This window comes from Dendrobates tinctorius, unplaced genomic scaffold (assembly GCF_039654945.1).
Source record: "Dendrobates tinctorius isolate UK_male_01 unplaced genomic scaffold, ASM3965494v1 ptg000014l, whole genome shotgun sequence".
NCBI lineage: Eukaryota > Metazoa > Chordata > Amphibia > Anura > Dendrobatidae > Dendrobates > Dendrobates tinctorius.
Window position 1 is genome coordinate 25,951,456 of NW_027361682.1, and position 22,055 is coordinate 25,973,510.

Here is a 22,055-nt window from a genome sequence, read left to right on the forward strand (position 1 = left end):
ATTTTTGTCCTGCGGATTTTTCCGCGCGGATTTGTAAAAATCCACAGGTAAAATCTCAGGTCATAAGTCCTGTGGTTTACCTGCGGATTAGCTTGCGGTTTAGCCCTGCGGTTTCACACCTCACAATGGTGAAGGTGTGAAACCGTAGCGGAATCCGCACAAAGAATTGACATGCTGCGGATTGTAACCCGTGGACAAATCCGCAGCATGTGCACAGCGTTTTTGGTGTTACCATTGCAAACAATGGTACTGTACAACGCAGCAGAAACTTCTGCGGCTCCGCAGCAGAATCCGCACCGTGTGCACACAGCCTAAAGGTCTGAAACGTTTGCACTGCATATAAAGAAGCGCGGTTCCAGATTACTGGTTACAAAATACAACCCCGGATATTATGGCTTGGATTAGAATATTTCTGCAGGTTCAGTCTCGGCATCACCTGCAGCTTTCAGACAATTGCCCATTTCCGAGGAAACAATCTAGCTTGAGACCTTCAGACATCTGACTGCAGAAAATTCTATTTCAACCATCCGGATATTTGTGGACTATCGGCGATAGCAGTCTGTAGTCCGACACAACTACTCTCTGTAATGGGATTGCATTTTAAATAATGTATTCTGAGTCCGGCTTTAGAGTAGGTAAGAATGTAATGCCGAGATCTCAAGTTCGCTGCCTTTTCCTGGTGTGGTCCTCGCGGAATGCAGGAGGTGTTTCTCGAAACCCAATGAAGCAAGCACAAGAGTGACAGCTTCCTCTCCCCACCCAGAGACAGACCTCAGAGTCACCTGGTTCACCTGTTACAGCGGAGGCCCGTGCACTCTACCTGACTGCACTTGTAAGTGGAAAGGCATGTAGTGGGGTCACAGTTCACAGAAGAGTATATCTCAGAAGAAAGTGCCAGAACAAGTCAAGAAAAGCAAAAACAAGCAAAAGGAGTGGACTCGGACAATTTACACTTTATGGGACCGTCTCCTGCCAGGGTTTATAGTGATAAGCCATGATCTGCTGAATCCTAATCTTTTGGGATATGTTTCCTTCTCCTGCCCCTGAAGACAACAGACACACTATGTTAATACCGCCGTGTGGTTTTAATGTAATGTATTATGGTGATGTACACTATATAAAGTGTGAGAGCATAATGTGAATATAGCATAAAGATAGGCTTAGGACAGCATAGGATATACAGTAGAGCAGGTTAGCATTAGTGATGAGCGAACATGCTCGCCACTACTCGTTACTCGCCCGAGTATCACTGTGCTCTGGGTACTCGGCGAGCACCGAGCATTTCCGGGATTACTCAGCGGGAACTCGGGCCTCCACCCAGCACTTTCGGCGGACTTTAGAGACCCAATCACACTGCAGGGATTGTCTACCAGGCTATGAAACGTCATAGCCATCTTTGCTGTGGTTGTGCAATGATTGGCTGGCCGCACAGCATCATTAGGGGTATAAAGTCCGGACGCCTCCCTGCTCGGTGGCCCCTTTCACATAACTGTGCAGGGGTCTGTGTGGGGGTATACGGGGGTCTGTGAAGGGGTATGCGGTTTTCTGTGTGGGGCTGTGCGGGGGTGTATGCAGGGGTCAGTGTGGGGGTCAATGCGGGGGCCTGTGCGGGGGTATGCGGGTCTGTGCAGGGGTCTGTGTGGGGGTATGCGGGCGGGTCTGTGTGGAGGTCTGTGCGGTGGTATGCAGGGGGTCTGCGGTGGTCTGTGCAGGGGTATGCGAGGGGCTGTGTAGGGGTATGCGGGTCTGTGCGGGGGGGCTTGTCCCATCCGGCTATGCCTGCTACAGTGACAGCATTAGCGGATGATGGGAAAGTAGTATTCCCATCATCCGGCTAATGTGGTGAATGTAAAAAAAAAAAGACATACAGAACATCCAACATATACTGTAACATACAGTACATACACATAACATACAACACATAGCATAGAGTAAATACTTACCGCAAACACCTAATTCCCCGAAGCCTTCGTCTCCTGCAAATAATATTAAAATAATAAGCCAACTTATACTCATCTTAATCCATTAATAACTAGGGTCCCATGTCAATCCATAGATATATCGCCATATACAGTATATTTTTAAAAAAAATATGGAAAAAAAAATGGAATGGGCTCCTGGGCAATTTTCTGCGCCAGAGGGAGAAAGCCGACGGCTGGGGGCCAATATTTGTAGCCTGGGAAGGGGGTAATACCCATGGCTATGAATATCAGCCCACAGCTGTCTGCATAGCCTTTACTGGCTATTAAAATAGGGGCTATTTTGTGTGGTTTTCCGCATTCACTTTGAAGAAATTATGTGAGCTATCTGCCAATGACAAGGCAACCATATCAGAAAGGCCCCTCAACAGAACCTCCTAGCCTGCTAAATGAATTCAGATACACATCTTTTGTGTCTGCTTTTGGATTATTTTCTGGCACTTTTCAATTATAGCCATTGTAGTACTATAGTATCTGTTCTGTATAATGAAACCAGACAGGCTAGCCTTTGCAACCCATGAACATCAGTGAAACTTGGGCTCCCGTGACTCTGTCCCTGGTCCCCTCTTTTCCATCCTTGGACAACTTTTGGTAAGTACTTACCACTGTATATTGTGAACACAGCATAAGACCCTACATATACGAGGAAATCCCACAAGACTTGATGTATACCAGGATCATCCCATAATTTCTGACGTATACCCGAACACCCCTCCAGACAAGATATATACCAGTAACTCCCCACAAGACCTGTCATATACAGGAAATACCACACAAGACCTGCTGTATACCTGGAACATCTCACAAAACCTGCCGTATACAGGGAACACCCCACAAGACCTGCAGTATACCGGGAACACTCCACAAGATCATCTGTATACTGGGAACACCACAAAAGACCTGCTCTATCCCGGGATCATTCCACAAGACCTGCCGTATAATGGGAACTCACCACAAAACCTGCCGTATACCAGGAACACCTCACAAGACCTGCCGTATACCGGGAACACCTCACAAGACCTGCCATATGCCGGGAACACCCCACAAGACCACAAGACCTGCCATATATCAAGAACACCCCACAAGACCTGCCGTATACCTGGAGCACTTTACAAGGCCTGTCGTATACCGGGAACACCTCACAAGACCTGCCGTATACCAGTAACACCTCACCACACCCGCCGCATACCAGGGAACACCCCACAAGACCTGCCGTATACTGGAAACAACCCAAAAACACCTGCTGTATACCGGGAACACCCCACAAGATCTGCTGTATACCGGGAACTCCCCACAGCACCTGCCATATGCTTGCTGTATACCAAGCAATGGGTAGTGTACAGCTATAGAAAAGATGCACCAAATTAGATCAGTATGATGCAGGGTTCATTTATTTTTTTGTTAGGAAGTTTCAAATTATTTATTATTCCGCAAACGCTCATTAGCTCTGTATTTTATGCAGATGAACCCCTGGCCACAACAACAATTAATTTGCATGCTGTCCAAGGCGAATGATGTCAGACCAGTCGCTGGGTTCTGTTTTGGTGTCACAATTAAGTTTACTTGATGGTCATATCCTACAACACTTTATCCAATATTTTGATCAGCCCCAGGTCACACTTCCACGACAGAGAAATACAATTCTAGATTTGTATCATTTTAATAATAAGTCTTATTTAGTTGTCTTTTCCCTCTCCCCTCCCCCAGACTTGTTTTTTTATCCCCCTATTAGCATCACTCTACATAAATGCCAATCCGTACTCATTATCATGCAAATTTCTCAAATGACAGCATTGCATCCTGGACAACCCAGGGATGGCGTGCAGAGATTTCTCACGCTGGATCAGCCAATGCTAACCCATGGCTCACAGAGTGTGCACAGCTTTGCCTGACCTCATTGTAGAGTGGTGCAAAGCTGGGATCGCTCTCCAGCATAGTGCTTTAATAGCCGGCTTACAGCACCCCCCCCCCAACAAAAAAAAAAGAACCAGCATTAGATAACCGCACGGCCTCCCAGAGAAATCAAAAGCAAAAAAAACCTTCCCCTCATCAGGAATGCACCAAATCTCTATTTTTGCATTCACCCGAGCTCTGCATCCCAAGCTATCCTCCCAAATATTAAGCTGATTCTTATATCTTAAGTTTTACAGTTCATTTTGTAGTAAAATCTCAGCAATATCTGAAGCTGTAAGTGTAGATTCAATTCTAAATTTTGCTTTGGAAATTGTTAAAATGGGTTTTAAGGAATTCTGAATTAGAGGTGGTCTATCGTCAATTCAGGTTTGTCCTACTCTGTAGACTCCATGTGTCCATGCATTACCTGGACAGACTATTGATTTCAGTATCCACCCAGAAGTACATAATTTATCCTGTGGTGGCGCTGCAGAGGAATTTAACCCTTGCAGTCACAGAGAGCAGAGATGATCACTGGGGATCACAGTAGCAGGACACTCTGCCATCAGCTTTAATCCAAGGTGGAACATTAACCTACTATTTGGTGCTATATACCATCACCCCATAAGAATTGTAGCTGCGGAATCATAGCAAGAGGCAGTAGGAAAATATGTAATGGGTAAAGGCATTAAATGGGTTATCCAAGACTTTTTTTTTATTATGGGCCTAAAAGCAAACATGCTGACAGAGGCAACAACCTGTTCTACCCAGAGCCGGGTCAGAGAGGTCACTGACTGTTCCTGCCAGTGATTCCGATGCTCTTCCTGTACCATGCTGCTCTGTGGACAGGGTGTGACTGCTGACTTCGTATTGACTGACAGCCAGCTCCCCGCAGTTAGGCATTGAGTAGCTGGCTGTCAATCAGCATGACGTCGGCAGTCACGCCCTGTCAACAGAGTGGAAGAGAAGCTGCTTCTTTGTTAACATGACCTCACTGGAACCGTTGAGTCACCGGTAGGAGTGGTCTGTGACTGCTCTATGCCGGTAGAGATTGGCGGCGGGCAAATCAGACAAGCAATTAGAAATTACCAGCCTGTTAGTTCTTAGGCCGTAGTAAAAAATAAATAGTCTTGGATAACCTCTTAACAAAAGGAGGTGAGATGGTACCAAAATTGTCCCCAAGACCCATAAGCTTCGTGTTATACCAGGGCTTTCTGCATCATTACTTGTGGTTATACTGAACACCATGATACAGTTCTGGAACCAGTATACAAAAGAAACCACCGGCACCTAACAGATCATATTGTTGGGTCTGTTCTTTGAAGCAATCTTCTTCCAGTCTAAGTCGGAAAGAGGAGCAAATTTGACCAGAACCAGACCGTGCCAAGGGTCTGGGGCCATATCTGGGCCATATCTAGGTCTGTCACTAATTGAAAGAGTGACTACCCGATTGCAAATTCTTTGTAGCCCCCTCCATTGCAGGCTAAGAAAATTATAGAAAAACTCAAGTGTTGATCAACTAGCTCCCATAGTCTATTGTCTTTTCTTTCATGAGGAATCCCAGGGCTGTTGCTCATAATGGCATATCCTACTTCTATCTGAATGTGGAATACTCCTTTGAAAACTGGTTACAGGTACAGTATGTGCCCACAAAGCATTTTCAGGCGGGTCCACTCCGAAACCCGTGTGAAAAAAACGCTTATAAAATGCTAGAAAGAATGAACGTAAGTACAGTAATGTCGAAACGACTCACTGTTCAGATGTTTAGTCTTTTTGAGTTTCTCTTAATCGCTTTTGGCTTTGAAAGCTGCAAAACTGTTAAATGAAGTGACCGTTCCATCCTTCAGGAGGCGCCCTCTGGTAAGCCGCTCACTATGCTATGCATAAAAGACAAAAAGTCATTTTTTTAAGGTGACAAATGACTGACCATTTTGCATTCGTGTAATGAATCCAAATTCCATGTATTTTTGGTCCGTGACCATTTTTAGGCCTCATTCAGATGTCTCTTTTTTCACGTTCGTGTTCTAGCCATGTTTTTCACAGATGAAACAGGTATCTATTACAATCTATGGAGCTGTTCACATGTCTGTGGGTTTTTATGTGGATTAGGGTCCCGTTTCACATAGCGACGCACCAGCGATCCCGACAACGATATGACCTGGTAAGGATCACTGGTACCTTGTCACAGAGCAGCTTTTCTGACAACTCCCGGGTCCGTGACTGAGTTCTGTGTCGCCGTTGGCGTCAAACACAGCGATGCATGCTGGCCAGCGGGATGCCAATGATCAAAAAATGGCCCAGGACATTCAAGCACGATCAGCGATATCTAGCGGGGGGGCCGGTCGCCGCTTTGTGTCACACGTAGCGAAATTGCTGGCGAGGTCGCTGTTGTGTCCCTAAATCTGTGACATTTCAGCGCTCTCGCTAACGATCTTGTTATGTGAGACGGGGCCTTAACGGAGACTTGTTTGTGTTTTGATCTGAGTCATGGATCAAAAATTACCCATACAAGTCTATGGGTCCATGAAATATCACTTACCACACACAAATGGCATCATTGTGTTATCCGTCTCCATGACTCAGATCCAAAAAGGATGTCTCCGTTTATTTTAACATAGTCATGTCAACAGGCCCATTGACTATAATGGGACGTATGCTAAATGTGAAAACCACGGATAGAACATGTAAGAGAAATATTTTGGAATCCTATCTAAAATCATGCTAAGAGCAGAGATACCCTTTAAAAGTCTAACCAAGTGTCTGCACTCATCCGTGACTGGCTTATACACACTTTCATAGAGATAAGTATATTTTTGCACATATGTAAAAAAGATGCAATTATACGAGTTCATAAAATTTGCTGCAAATAATAAAGCCATAATTAATAATAATGTGTGAGGTCCCGGACATAATTTATTGGGGGAAATATCTGTCTGGCATGTCTGACTGCACATTGCCAATTGAGCGCTCTTGTATAGTAGAGATGGCCGCCGGCCGAACGATTGGCTGAACCATCGCCATCTAATGTGCCCGGCGAGATTAACACTTTCATTACTCCCGGAGGCTGATAAAGGCCACAACTTTATGGTTGTTGTGGGTGACTTTGGCACGTCGTCTTAATTTGTGCTCGGTTTTTACACAGTTTCTCAGTAAAGAAAATTGAGATTGTAAGAAACCAGCACCTGTCTAAAGGAGGTTTCTATAAGTTACGATAAAAACATCTAATAATAGGAAGTTTCTGCAATGCTTGCACATTCATTTCTTGTCAAGGTCTCTGCTGTCAGGGAATAGATACATTTAATACATCCTGGAGATAAAAACCCCAGTAGTGTAATATTTCTCTCACCACTGAGTTTCTTACATGGTATTTATTCATTCAGTTCATATTTTTCTTCAATCCTCAGTTTGTTAAAAGTTTTTTTTGGTGCAGTCTTTGTTGTTGAGTTTGACAGTCGTGATGAGTGAGCATTCTCGGGATAAGGTGCTATCCCTTATGCTCGGGTGCTAACCGAGTGTCTTCGTCGGGCTCGAAAACTATGTTTGAGTTTCTTCGACAGCCGTACGACTTGCATGGATTGGCTAACAAATGGCCAATCCCTGTATGTGTTGCATCTGTTGAAGAGCAGCGAGACATGCAGCAGCGGGGACTGGAACATATTTTTCGAGCACGATGCAGACACTCGGTTAGCACCCGAGCGTAAGGGATAGCACCTTATCCGAGCACGTTCGCTCATCACTATTTGACAGTTAATAGTTATGGCGCATTTTCTTGTTCCTCTTAGGCTTTGCTCACATGGATTTCTACTCTGTTCTGCTCCAAAATCCACATGAAAACTGCATATTTCTGATTTGTAGGCCATTATGACATAGCACTGGAACTACTAATCAGAAAGGACTCCAGCAGGACTACCAACATGACCACTAGAACGGGGTCCTTCGAATCCTTTTCCTCAACCCTATCGCTTATGTAGTGAATTTTAGTTTTTTTTTGTCCCAACAGAATTTTGAAACTTCATGCTGGAAAAAAAAATGGACATATCGCATATTCCATCCAGGAACTTACCCCAAACTTCATTTTTAAGTCATTTGGCAGCAAAAATAGCTTCAAAAACTGCTTTGTGTGTTCACAGAGTTATTTCATGTGAATTTTGAAGGAGATACACATAAAACAAAACTGTGAACCTACCCTAAGCCAACAGCTATGTTTAGTCACCGACATACCCACCTTCTCCAAGGCAAAGACACTTCAGGAAGACACCAGCAATGTTTTAGGACAAGCATCTTCATTGCCGATTTACTGACGTTTTGACTGCCGCAGGCATCTTTCAGGGTTACTTAAAATTTCCAGGAAGCTGCCCCAAGATTGAACGTGCTACTTCTCTTAACCACTGGCTGTGCTTTATGTTCATTCTTTGTATAGCATCTGCGTGCAGTCCGAATTTCACGGACTGATAGAATGGAGAAGATGGAGAACATTTTTTTAAATAAAAAAAAACTGATCTCACTTTGATCAAACTCTGATCAGATTGTGATTAGGATGATCGAACCATTTTTTCTTGCGAATGCGGAGAACATGATCGTGTCACCCTAGTCCTAGAGCTAAAAAACGCTTAAAAAAAATCAGATGTATTCCCAACGGGGATTTTTCTTGAAAAAAGCCATTTGTGAACATACTATTAGAGTTGTCTTCACATGGATTGTGAAGTGGATCCACTTCCAAATTTCCATGAGAAACTATTTCAAATACTCCTCGAGTAGCAATGAAGAATCCACATTTCTGTTCAGACAGTGAGTATTTTTTTTTACCTGTTTTTACTAAACCGTACCCTGGAAGAAAAAGAAGCATCATAATTTTTTGATTTTTTTTTTGTGTATGTCACATTTTTTTCTGCTTAAATTGGTCCAGTGGTCAAAGTTTGGAGCAGAAATTCAAATTCCGACAGAAATGCCTTGAGAATTGTCACAGATTGGGGACTCTCTGCCCTATATGCACTAAAAGGATTCTCTAAAAATAAAAGTAACCATCTCACATTACCCTCCAGCCCTGTCTAGTCATAACATAACCTTTCTGGCTAGGTGAGTTCTACCTTTCACTGTGTCAGGTTTCAAAAGGGCATTAAAGGGGTTGTCCGATATGATTAAAAATGCCTCATATGCTCCCACTGCGAGCTGTCCATCGCAGATACCTTCACTGGAACAGGATATAGAGAGCGGCAGGGACTAGGATCCAGAGCGGTAGGGGATCGGTAAGGTGAGTAGGGTTTCCTTTTAATTAATTATTTTTAAAACCATGTGTTGAGGGTAGAGTTGAGCGAAACGGGCCGAAAAAATTCAAAAGTCGCCGACTTTTGGCAAAGTCGGGTTTCATGAAACGAAACCCAACCCTAGGATGAGGTCGGCCACGAGGTCGGCGACTTACGCGCCAAAGTCGCGTTTCAAAAGTTTGTTTTGCGCTCTTTTTCAGCCAATCAGGATCCACGGACACTGTGGGCAACGTGATGACCTAGGCACGGGTCACCACCATCTTTCAGAAGGGCATGCAAGTGATTGGCTTGCTTTGGTGGGCGTCACAGGGGGTATAAAAGGGCGTGCACGCCGACCGCCATCTTACTTCTGCCGATCTTAGTATAGGGAGAGGTTGCTGCTGATTCTGTAGGGAGAGCGTTAGGCAGGGAAGAAGACAAAAAAACTGCTTCTGCTGCTAGCGATTTGGCCTGCACAACACACAAGTCACTGTGTGTGCAGTGCAAGGGGAGGCTATATTGTGGTGTATCAGTGGTGTTGGTTGTTGGGCTGCCTTTTAAGGCTTCCTGACACGCTGGCATTGCTGTTTACCCACTGCTCCGCAAACTGCTTTTTTAAAAGCAATCCAATCTCCCTTATCCTCTAGTCACTTTTGTCACAGCTGTGCCATCGAGCGTGTCACATAGCGCTCAGATATCAGTGGGCCTCACACAATCCACAAGTGTCCAGTGTCCAAAAGTGTGCGCAGAGATTCAAAATCTCCATTATCCTCTCGTCACTTTGGTCACAGGCAGCTGTGCCATCGAGCGTGTCACATAGCGCTCAGATATCAGTGGGCCTCACACAATCCACAAGTGTCCAGTGTCCAAAAGTGTGCGCAGAGATTCAAAATCTCCATTATCCTCTCGTCACTTTGGTCACAGGCAGCTGTGCCATCGAGCGTGTCACATAGCGCTCAGATATCAGTGGGCCTCACACAATCCACAAGTGTCCAGTGTCCAAAAGTGTGCGCAGAGATTCAAAATCTCCATTATCCTCTCGTCACTTTGGTCACAGGCAGCTGTGCCATCGAGCGTGTCACATAGCGCTCAGATATCAGTGGGCCTCACACAATCCACAAGTGTCCAGTGTCCAAAAGTGTGCGCAGAGATTCAAAATCTCCATTATCCTCTCGTCACTTTGGTCACAGGCAGCTGTGCCATCGAGCGTGTCACATAGCGATCAGATATCAGTGGGCCTCACACAATCCACAAGTGTCCAGTGTCCAAAAGTGTGCGCAGAGATTCAAAATCTCCATTATCCTCTCGTCACTTTGGTCACAGGCAGCTGTGCCATCGAGCGTGTCACATAGCGCTCAGATATCAGTGGGCCTCACACAATCCACAAGTGTCCAGTGTCCAAAAGTGTGCGCAGAGATTCAAAATCTCCATTATCCTCTCGTCACTTTGGTCACAGCTGTGCCATCGAGCCTGTCACATAGCGCTCAGATGTCAGTGGGCCTCACACAATCCACAAGTGTCCAGGGTCCAAAAGTGTGCGCAGAGATTCAAAATCTCCATTATCCTCTCGTCACTTTTGTCACAGGCAGCTGTGCCATCGAGCCTGTCACATAGCGCTCAGATATCAGTGGGCCTCACACAATCCACAAGTGTCCAGTGTCCAAAAGTGTGCGCAGAGATTCAAAATCTCCATTATCCTCTCATCACTTTGGTCACAGGCAGCTGTGCCATCGAGCGTGTCACATAGCACTCAGATATCAGTGGGCCTCACACAATCCACAAGTGTCCAGTGTCCAAAAGTGTGCGCAGAGATTCAAAATCTCCATTATCCTCTCGTCACTTTGGTCACAGGCAGCTGTGCCATCGAGCGTGTCACATAGCGCTCAGATATCAGTGGGCCTCACACAATCCACAAGTGTCCAGTGTCCAAAAGTGTGCGCAGAGATTCAAAATCTCCATTATCCTCTCGTCACTTTGGTCACAGGCAGCTGTGCCATCGAGCGTGTCACATAGCGCTCAGATATCAGTGGGCCTCACACAATCCACAAGTGTCCAGTGTCCAAAAGTGTGCACAGAGATTCAAAATCTCCATTATCCTCTCGTCACTTTGGTCACAGGCAGCTGTGCCATCGAGCGTGTCACATAGCGCTCAGATATCAGTGGGCCTCACACAATCCACAAGTGTCCAGTGTCCAAAAGTGTGCGCAGAGATTCAAAATCTCCATTATCCTCTCGTCACTTTGGTCACAGGCAGCTGTGCCATCGAGCGTGTCACATAGCGCTCAGATATCAGTGGGCCTCACACAATCCACAAGTGTCCAGTGTCCAAAAGTGTGCGCAGAGATTCAAAATCTCCATTATCCTCTCGTCACTTTTGTCACAGGCAGCTGTGCCATCGAGCGTGTCACATAGCGCTCAGATATCAGTGGGCCTCACACAATCCACAAGTGTCCAGTGTCCAAAAGTGTGCGCAGAGATTCAAAATCTCCATTATCCTCTCGTCACTTTTGTCACAGGCAGCTGTGCCATCGAGCCTGTCACATAGCGCTCAGATATCAGTGGGCCTCACACAATCCACAAGTGTCCAGTGTCCAAAAGTGTGCGCAGAGATTCAAAATCTCCATTATCCTCTCGTCACTTTTGTCACAGGCAGCTGTGCCATCGAGCCTGTCACATAGCGCTCAGATATCAGTGGGCCTCACACAATCCACAAGTGTCCAGTGTCCAAAAGTGTGCGCAGAGATTCAAAATCTCCATTATCCTCTCGTCACTTTGGTCACAGGCAGCTGTGCCATCGAGCCTGTCACATAGCGCTCAGATATCAGTGGGCCTCACACAATCCACAAGTGTCCAGTGTCCAAAAGTGTGCGCAGAGATTCAAAATCTCCATTATCCTCTCGTCACTTTGGTCACAGGCAGCTGTGCCATCGAGCGTGTCACATAGCGCTCAGATATCAGTGGGCCTCACACAATCCAAAAGTGTCCACTGTCCACAAGTGTGTGCAGAAATTCTAAATCTCCCCTGTCCTATAGACACCTTGTACCTTGTTTTACATTACTATATAGTTTGTTGGATTTTGTCTACATTTCTACCAAAAATGAGGAAGGCTGGTGGAAGAGGCCGTGGAATTGGGCGGGGGTTGGCAGCTGGTAATGATGGTGTTGGTGGTGGATCTGATGGTAGTGGCAAGAGCAAAATAGGACCGAATGCAGGAGGTGCTGACCCTGCGTCATCGTCTGGCTACATAAGGCCTTGAACGCTTAGTTTTCTAGGAGTTGGCAAACCGCTTTTAAAGGCAGAGCATCAGGAAAAAGTTTTGTCTTACATTGCTGACTCAGCCTCCAGCTCTATCGCCTCCTCTTCTTCAGTTGTAAAAAGTAAAAGCACTGAGTCGTCATTGGAGGCTCATGTTCATGAACCACACCTTTCCTTGTGTCCTTCACCCCAACCAAGATTGAAGGATGACGCAGGCCATACTACTGATTACTCCATGGAGCTGTTTTCACATACCATGCCTGGATTATCAAGTGAAATGGTGAATTACCCAGGCCAAGATGAATCTGACATGGAGTGCACTGATGCACAGCCGCTGATGGATGATTCTGCTGGTACATTCACTCAGAGCACTACATTGTCCTCGCAGTGTACAGAGCCAGATTTTGACCCTGATGAGACTCAGGTGCCCCTTCCCGCACACTATACCACCATACACGGTGACACAGAGAAAGGTGCACATGACATAGAAGAGGAGGTGATGGATGACCCAGTTGTTGACCCAGATTGGCATCCATTGGGGGAAGAGGGTGCTGCTTCCAATAGCTCAGATGAGGAGCATCCACAGCAGACATCGACATCGCAACAGCTGTTATCTGGCAGGCCCGGAGCACTCCAAAGACAGGTTCCAAACATCAAAAGAGTTGCTGGACAGCTTGTCCAGAGGGTCAAAAGATCACAGCGTGCTAGGCCGCAAAATGTCTGCCAAAGTAGGAAGAGTGCAGTGTGGCACTTTTTTGACCAAAATCCTCATGATCAGGCCAAGGTTATCTGTAAGAAGTGCGCAAAGACCTTTAGCCGAGGGAAAAATCTGAAAAATTTGAATACCAGTTGCATGCTTAGACATTTAACCAGCATGCACTTGCAAGCGTGGACACAACACCAAACCTCAAGTGCCACATGTGCAACTGATCACAACGAAGGTAGTCAGCAACGCTACATTGTTTCCCCCACTGTAAGCCCACCGGTTAGCACAGCAGCAAATGTTGAGGTGTCGTGGCAAGACCACAGCAGTCAGGGAATCCCACTGTTATATCAACGAAAGACTGATTCTAGGCCATCAGAAAGAACACCAACTCCATCACCATCATCAACCCTCTCTCAGTCCGCCCTGTCCACCGCTACTTCCACCATATGCAGCTCTCAAGTCCAGCTCACCCTCCCAGACACTATGAGTAGGTCAAGAAAGTACTCAGTCTCTCATCCGCGTACACTGGGTTTGAACGCCCACATTGCCAAACTAATCTCGTTTGAGATGATGCCCTTTCGGTTGGTGGAAAGCACAGCTTTCCGCGAACTCATGGCCTATGCAGTACCACGCTATGACCTACCCAGTCGCCACTTCTTCTCTCGCAAAGCCATCCCAGCCCTCCACCATCATGTGAAAGACCGCATTGTCCATGCACTCAAGCAGTCAGTGAGCGGAAAGGTGCACCTCACAACTGATGCATGGTCCAGTCGGCATGGCCAGGGCCGTTACGTGTCCATCACTGCGCACTGGGTTAATGTGGTGGATGCAGGGTCCACAGGGGACAGCGGTGGTGGGACAGTGCTGCCTAGCCCACGGTATAGGAAACAGTTGGCTGTAGGCGTTCGACCCTCCTCCTCCTCCTCCAGAAGCGAAAGCTCGTCCACAGAGCGCAGTCGTACGAGCACTCCATCTGCAGCTGCCACTGTTGCACACGATGTGTCCCCCTATTGAGCAGCTAGTGGAAAGCGTCAGCAGGCTGTGTTGCAGATGATGTGTTTGGGCGACAGACACACCGCCGAGGTGCTGGCCGAGTACTTGAAGCGACAAACTGAGTCATGGCTGGGCAGTGTACATCTTGAGGCAGGCAAGGTAGTTAGTGATAACGGCCGTAATTTTGTGGCAGCCATAGCCCTTTCAAAACTCAGCCACATACCTTGCTTGGCTCACACCTTGAACCTGGTGGTGCAGTGCTTCCTCAAAAATTATCCGGAGTTAACAGCCCTGCTCCAGAAGGTGCGAAGACTGTGCGCGCACATCCGCCGGTCGCCTGTACACTCCGTTCGTATGCAGAAGCTGCAGCGATTGCTCCACCTTCCCAACCACCGCCTCATTATCGACATTGCAACAAGGTGGAACTCCACCCTGCACATGGTGGAGCGGCTGTGCGAGCAGAGGCAGGCCATAATGCATTTGTGGGAGGATACACGGCCAGGCGCTTTGAGAGCAGACATGGAGTTGACAGGCGTGCAGTGGTCGAAGCTGAAAGACCTTTGTAAAGTCCTTCAGTGTTTTGAGGAATGCACACAGCTGGTAAGCGCAGACGACGCCATCCTAAGCATGAGCATCCCACTTATGCGTCTGCTCATGCAAACTTTGACGCACCTTAAGGAGCAGGCGTCTGCAGCCAATGTTGATGAGGAGGAAGAGGAGGAGGGAATCCTTGATGACATTCAGCCATTGTCTGCTCAGGGACCTCTCCTGGACGAGGTGGAGGAAGAAGAGGAGGAGGAGGAGGATGATGGGGATGATTACTTAGGGGAGGAGGATGCATCTCGTGGGGCAAGTGAAAATGTTGGCGTGGCAAGGTCTGGTACAGGGTTTGTGCGTGACTGGAGGGATGTGGATTTGCCAGAAAGTGCTCCTCCACCCAGCACTCGCAGTGCATCATTGACACCGGGAACATTGGCCCACATGTCAGATTATGCCTTGCGGATCCTAAAAAGGGACCCCCGCATTGCCAAAATGATGAACGATGACGACTACTGGTTGGCCAGCATCCTGGATCCACGCTATAAAGGCAAATTACAAAACATCATGTCACAGGAGAACCTTGACCTAATATTGGCTAATAAACAAGCAACTCTGGTAAATCGGTTGCTTGAGGCATTCCCAGCACACAGCAGCGGTGATGGTTCTCACACGAGCCGTACGGGCCGGGGGCAGCTTGGCAGAGGTGTTCGTGGTGCACACAGCAGAAGTGGCGTTGGAGACAGGGGTTTCATGACAATGTTGTGGACTGATTTTTCAAATACCGCTCACACAACTGGTAATACTGCATCGATGGAAAGTGACAGGAGACAGCAGTTGTCAACTATGGTTACAAACTACTTTTCCTCCCATATCGATGTTCTCCCACACAGATCATTCCCCTTTGACTATTGGGCCGCTAAACTGGACACCTGGCCTGAATTGGCCCAATATGCCTTACAGGAGCTCGCTTGCCCAGCTGCAAGTGTGCATTCGGAAAGAGTCTTCAGTGCAGCTGGATCAATACTGACAGAAAAAAGGACCCGTCTGTCAACCCAAAATGTGGATGATCTAACCTTCATTAAAATGAACCACGCATGGGTTTCCAAGGATTTTGTCCCACCTTCCCCTGATGACACATAGGGTGACAGAAAAATGGCTTGTTTTGGTCCACCTCTTCCTGGTACTTCACCTATTTCGCCTTTTGCATCAGCTGAATGTCCAACATCAACATATGCCACTTTCTAAAACTCCCTAACTGTGCTGCCTCCCCCCCCCATGGCCGGGGTCACCACCTACCGCACGACACCGTGCGAGTGCCGTTGCCCTGGACAGGTGGGTAGGCCGACTCTTGGGTGCGGGCACTGGCACAGGGTCCCTCATAGTGCAATCAAGTGTCTCTGACGGTGGTGGTGCACACCCGCCGTCAGACACACCGCTGTACTATGAGGGGCCCAGTGCCAGTACCGACGCCCACGAGTGGGCCCCCCTTGCTTGGGCAGGGCCCCAGCATTTGCAATCTTTACCTCTCCCTGCTCCTCCGCTGTGTAATCTGGGCCGTCAAATCCATACTGTGCCTGACACCGTCTGAGCCTGCCTCCTGAGACATATATTTTGAATGTGTACGCTATCCATACATGTTATCCGGGGATACGGTACCCTTTCTAACCTTTGTGCAATCACGTGCAATCCATACTGGGCCTAACACCGTCTGAGCCTGCCTCATGCTGTATAGACATATATTTTGAATGTGTACGCTATCCATACATGTTATCCAGGGATACGGTACCCTTTCTAACCTTTGTGCAATCACGTGCAATCCATACTGGGCCTAACACCGTCTGAGCCTGCCTCATGCTGTATAGACATATATTTTGAATGTGTACGCTATCCATACATGTTATCCGGGGATACGGTACCCTTTCTAACCTTTGTGCAATCACGTGCAATCCATACTGGGCCTAACACCGTCTGAGCCTGCCTCATGCTGTATAGACATATATTTTGAATGTGTACGCTATCCATACATGTTATCCAGGGATACGGTACCCTTTCTAACCTTTGTGCAATCACGTGCAATCCATACTGGGCCTGACACCGTCTGAGCCTGCCTCCTGAGACATATATTTTGAATGTGTACGCTATCCATACATGTTATCCAGGGATACGGTACCCTTTCTAACCTTTGTGCAATCACGTGCAATCCATACTGGGCCTGACACCGTCTGAGCCTGCCTCCTGAGACATATATTTTGAATGTGTATGCTATCCATACATGTTATCCAGGGATACGGTACCCTTTCTAACCTTTGTGCAATCACGTGCAATCCATACTGGGTGTGAGAACGGCTGGCGAGCTGTTAAGCAAGCTACAGCACCTGTCCAGACAAGTACAGGGATTCCCTAGCGAGGAGACTTATTTGATTGTTTTCAATGTTGGGACAGCAATTTTTGGGGAGCACTATACTCTGGAGAATGATAAATGGGGCCCACCATACACTGGAACATTCCAAAGGTGGACATCAGACACTGGAGCAGCATTTACAGGGCCCATTATACACTAGAGCATTAGAAATGGGGCCCATTATGTTTGGAGCATTATTTGGGCCCATAAGACAGTGGAGCTTCATCCATGGGGACCAACATATACTGTAGCATTATGTGGAGCTCATCATATACTGTTTCAAACATTATATGGGACCAATGATTCTGTATGGAGAAATAGATGGGCCTCGTCATGAGATGTAAAAAGTGAGGTATTTTTCATTGTACTATACCGATATTTATCTGCCGTATCGGAGCATGATGAGTTGTGGTATGTGTTAAAGGGGCGCTCTTTCGCCCAGGGCACATGAAAACCTGCAGCCAGCCCTCCCCCCCCACAACTTTAGCCAAATAACCCCCATTTTTCAGTGCGTAACTTGTATTATGAAGTTAATTAAGGTTGACAAGCTTAAGTAAGAAGAATTGATGCTTTTGGCATTCAAATGGGCACTGTAGGTGTGTTTCCTGTCCTCCTCTCACTGCCGACTTTTATTCCCCATTGACTTACATTGGGTTTCGTGTTTCGGGACGACCCCGACTTTTCCCTATAATCGGACGATCTTGCTCGACCCGACTTTTGGAAAAGTCGGGTTTCACGAAACGAAACGCGACCCTAAAAAACCAAAAGTCGCTCAACTCTAGTTGAGGGTTTGCAGTTAACTTTTAGGGCGCGTCGCATTTTTAATCTGAATCTCAAGTAATGTGGACTTTTTTTTTTATTTTAACCACCCTCAAATAGTAACATATTTCAAGGATTTAAAGGGGTTTCCCAGGCTTGGGGGCTCACTGTTTCCTCACACTGCACACTATCAGGATTCTCCGGGAGGGGGCGGTCATGATTTATATACTTTCGACCACATTCCGACTAGACGTGTCCGGCTTTGCTCAATTCACTTGCATTGAGCAAGGCTGCACAAGTTTAGTTGGCACGTGATGGTATGTATACAAAGTGCATACTTGCGGTCACATGTCCGCCAGCACTGGAGAACCCTGACAGTGTACACCTTGTGTGCCGTGATGACTTACAAGTCTGCAGTACATAGAAAGTGACTGCAGACTCGATAAAAGCCAGGACAACCCCTTTACTGCAAATTTCTTAAATTGAAATAACCCAACTTCTTGTAGAAATTGGTGCCTGCAAGAAGTGGCTCTGGTGACTACATGTTTCTTAATTTTTTTGCTCCTTCATCAATAAGGAAGAGGGACACATCACAGAGGCTTTACAGAGATTTACCTATTGTGAGCAAATGACTGTAAAGTTACAGCTCCAAAAACACAAAAAAGGCACAGGAGAGGCTGCAGACGGTGCCAGCGCAGCAGCACGCATGCCAAATGCATTGCAAATAATTTAGTCCTCTGTAGGAGTGGACAAAAATTACAGTGCAGGATTGTCAGGATGTAATGTGTCAGAGGTGGCATCAAGATTACAGGTGAGAATTCACATTACAAATTAAAGTTTCTCCTGGAGTGTCATTTTACAGACATATTTGTTCCACGCATTCGTAAGACTGTGTTGGAGGATTTAAAGTGGGTGCAAATGAGATTGTGGTTTGGACACATATTCCAAGCTGCTGTGAGACATCTGAAGGACTGGGGGATTGGCAGAGACTGAACACAATCTCAGACGTCCATCTCGTGTTCAGGGGAAGGCAAACAGGAAAAAAAAGTGTTCACATGAGGCAGAAATTGTTTTGCTAAGATAAAGCGCGCGCCCTGCAGCATTCGGCGCACTGGGCCGCATCTGGGTTGGTTTCTGTACATATATATATTTCGTGCCGGTGAGGTCACTTTTACATAATTGGCAGAGAGAGACAAACGGAAGGGCTTATCGCTCTCGTATATTTTTTTGCATTTGATGTGTGTTTTGCAAGTGGGTGATTCTAGATTAATCAAAAGTGCAGAAGTGTGTGTCGCAGGCTTGAGAGCTCTCTAAGAGGAGGAAGCCGTTTTGGCAAATGAATCCTTTCATCGCGTACATAAAAATTCTAAGCGCCGTCAAAAGTGACCTAATATTGACAAGGACCTGTAAAAAGCTTTGTGGACAGAGTGAAGGTTTACAAACATAAAGCAAGAAAAGCAACAATGATGAGTAGGAATTGGAAATTAAAGTTGTCCACCATTTCTTTTCTCACTTGCATGTATCATTTTTGCAGCTTGATTTCAGGAAAGCAACGTTTTGTTTTTACAGGCTTTTTGCTTCCTTACATAAACAACTTTCATGTGGCCTGAGGTCATAAACCAGCTGGATAAAAGAGATAGGACTCACACTGGTGTATAATACGGAGGCGTGCAATGCCACAAAACATCACATTGCCCTCTGACCAATGTTAGTAAATGAGTCAGTGCTCATCTGCGAGTTTTTTCTTAGCTCACATCGGACTGAGGAAAAGCTTGGAGCATGCTGGAATTGTCTGTGAGAATTTGATCGCAATCGCCAGTGCAAGTCAATTGGTGCGAGAGAAAAAATTTAATTTTTGCACACCCATCTGAAGGAAAACACGACATTTCATCAGCCAAGTATAATGAATTCACAATAGATAAATTTAAAGATGCCGGTGAGATATAGAATCAGTGCTTTGCATGAGCATTTTTCTGAATGAATAAATGAAAAAAATGGCGTGGGGTCCTTATTATTTTTACTAACCAGTTGAGGGAAAGCAGACAGATTAAAGCTTTTGTTATTATTCTGGGAAGCAGCCTCTATCTATGAGTCTTCGCAGATTATTAATATCACTGTCTGCATAGCGTTTACTGGTTATTAAAAAGAGGGGGCCAAAAGAAAAGTGATGTGGGGTCCCCCTATTTTTAATAACCAGCAGAGGTATAGCAGACAGCTGTGGGCTGATATTAATAGGCTGGTAAGGGCCATGGATGTTGGCCCCTTCCAAGATTAATAACACCAGCCCTCAGACACCCCAGAAATGGTGCATCAATTAGAAAATTGCAGATACAGTAAGAAAAATGTTGCAGTAATGCTGTAAAATGCATAGATAGGAGTCAACAAGAAAATTGTGCCACATCCTATCATTTATGCAGTAATAGAATTCTGGTGCAGTTAGTAAATAAAAGGGTATTACCTTTTTAATAATTTTATGTGAATGAATATTGAGCAAGACAGGACAGATGCTCTGCAGTGAGAGATATGCTTTCTAGCAATTTTTTCGCTCAAATAAAAAGTATCCTGAAAAAAGAAACCCCTTCTATTAACTCAGAATTTAAAGGGAATATGTTAGTAAGATGAACTCTTCTAAGCTGACATGCATGGTCATGCAGGTCATAGGAAGCTCAATAAAATGATACTTTGATATCTGCGATTCGATGTCTTATTCCAGAGAAATCCATGTTTTTCTAATATGTAAATGAGTGTTAAGAACTTAAGATCTATGGGCCACACACCGATCTCCCTGAGAATCTGCCTGCAAAGATTATCTTAAATTAAAAGGGGAGCTACCAGTGTAATGTCTGACAATCTGCTCTTATAATTACACACACAGCTTTGCGGTGAGATCAGAGCTAACAGAGCATTGCAGAGCTAACACAGTACAGCAGAAGTGAACTTTTTCTTGCTACAAACATTTGTTTAAGCAGTTGATCTCTCATAGTACTTCAGCTTCTATCTCTCTGGCAGCCAGTGCATGTGGAGGGAGATGGGGGGCAGTACAGTAGAGTTTACAGTACTGTGAGAAGACAGCTGCAAATGTTTGTAATGAGACAAAGTTCAACTCTGCTGTACTGTGTTGGTTATTATCAGGCATAGCTCTGCAGCAGAGCTGCCAGCAGTATTAGAATACAAGTGCTGCTGCAAATGTGTGCAATGAAATAAAGTACACTTCTGATGTACTGTGTTAGCTTTTCTGTACTGTGTTAGCTCTATGGTACTATGTCAGCTTTGCTGTAGTATGTTAACTCTGCTGTGCTGTGTTAGCTTTATTGTACTGTGTTAGCTCTATTATACTGCTTTAGCCCTACTGTACTGTGTCAGCACTGCTGTACTGTGTTAGCTTTACCTTCTTGTGTTAGCTCTGCTGCGCTGTGTTAGCCCCAATGTACTCTGTAAGTGCTATTGTACTGTGTTGGCTCTGATATCACTATAGAGCTGTGTGTGGTTATAAGAGCAGACTGTCAGTCATTACATTTCTCACACTGGTAATGCCTCCTTTCATTTAAAATAAGCTCTGGAGGCAGATTCTCAGGGAGATCTATATCCATCCCATAGATCTTACAGCTCATTTACATTTAAGAAAAACAGGGGTTTCTCTGGAATAAGACATCGGATCTCAGATATTAAGGTATCATTTTATTCAACTGTATTTCACAGTCCATACAGCATTCATACTGCAATTTTTATTTCCATTGCTGTATAATGCTAAAAGTGAAAATTTTAATAGATATTTCTATGTGAGATATTTAGGGAAAACTCACAGAATTTATCTCTGGGATTTGCAACTATGATGAGAATGGTGTCCTGTTTCAGACTGGAGACTTCTTTTGCAATGGAGGCTACTTTTGGAAATCCCAAAATTAGGGGAACCGCATGCTCTACCATCTCTACCCATTGATTTGAATGGGCACATTACTTTATTTTCTCTGTGATGGCTGCAGGGAATTTGAATCACAAGGGGTCAAAGCAGAAAGGAGGCATTTGAGACCCAAATGTCTGAAAAGCCCTTAAAATTATAGTTAGGAAAGGTGACAACTTATTGATTGCTGGGTGTCCAACCGCTGAAACTCCCACTAATCCTGATAATTCGGCTAGGGAAGACATCGGCTACATCCAATCTCTTTGGGACTGGTGGAGAAAGCCGAGTATTGCGCTTGGCAATTTACCCAACGACTCGGAATGAACAGAGCCGAGGTGCGTATGCTCTTCCTCCACTCTATATAGTGAGGGTCCCAGAGGTCAA

General features: G+C 45.8%; 1 long non-coding RNA gene across 1 annotated transcript in view; it reads right to left on the reverse strand.

Moving 5' to 3' along the window:
* The window catches only part of LOC141070421 (uncharacterized), a 45,001-nt gene that overhangs the window by 752 nt on the left and 22,194 nt on the right, over window positions 1–22,055 (reverse strand). The window contains exon 2 of the long non-coding RNA XR_012226659.1: window positions 1,944–1,976. This is a non-coding gene — a long non-coding RNA (uncharacterized lncRNA). The remainder of the gene's footprint in view (window positions 1–1,943; window positions 1,977–22,055) is intronic.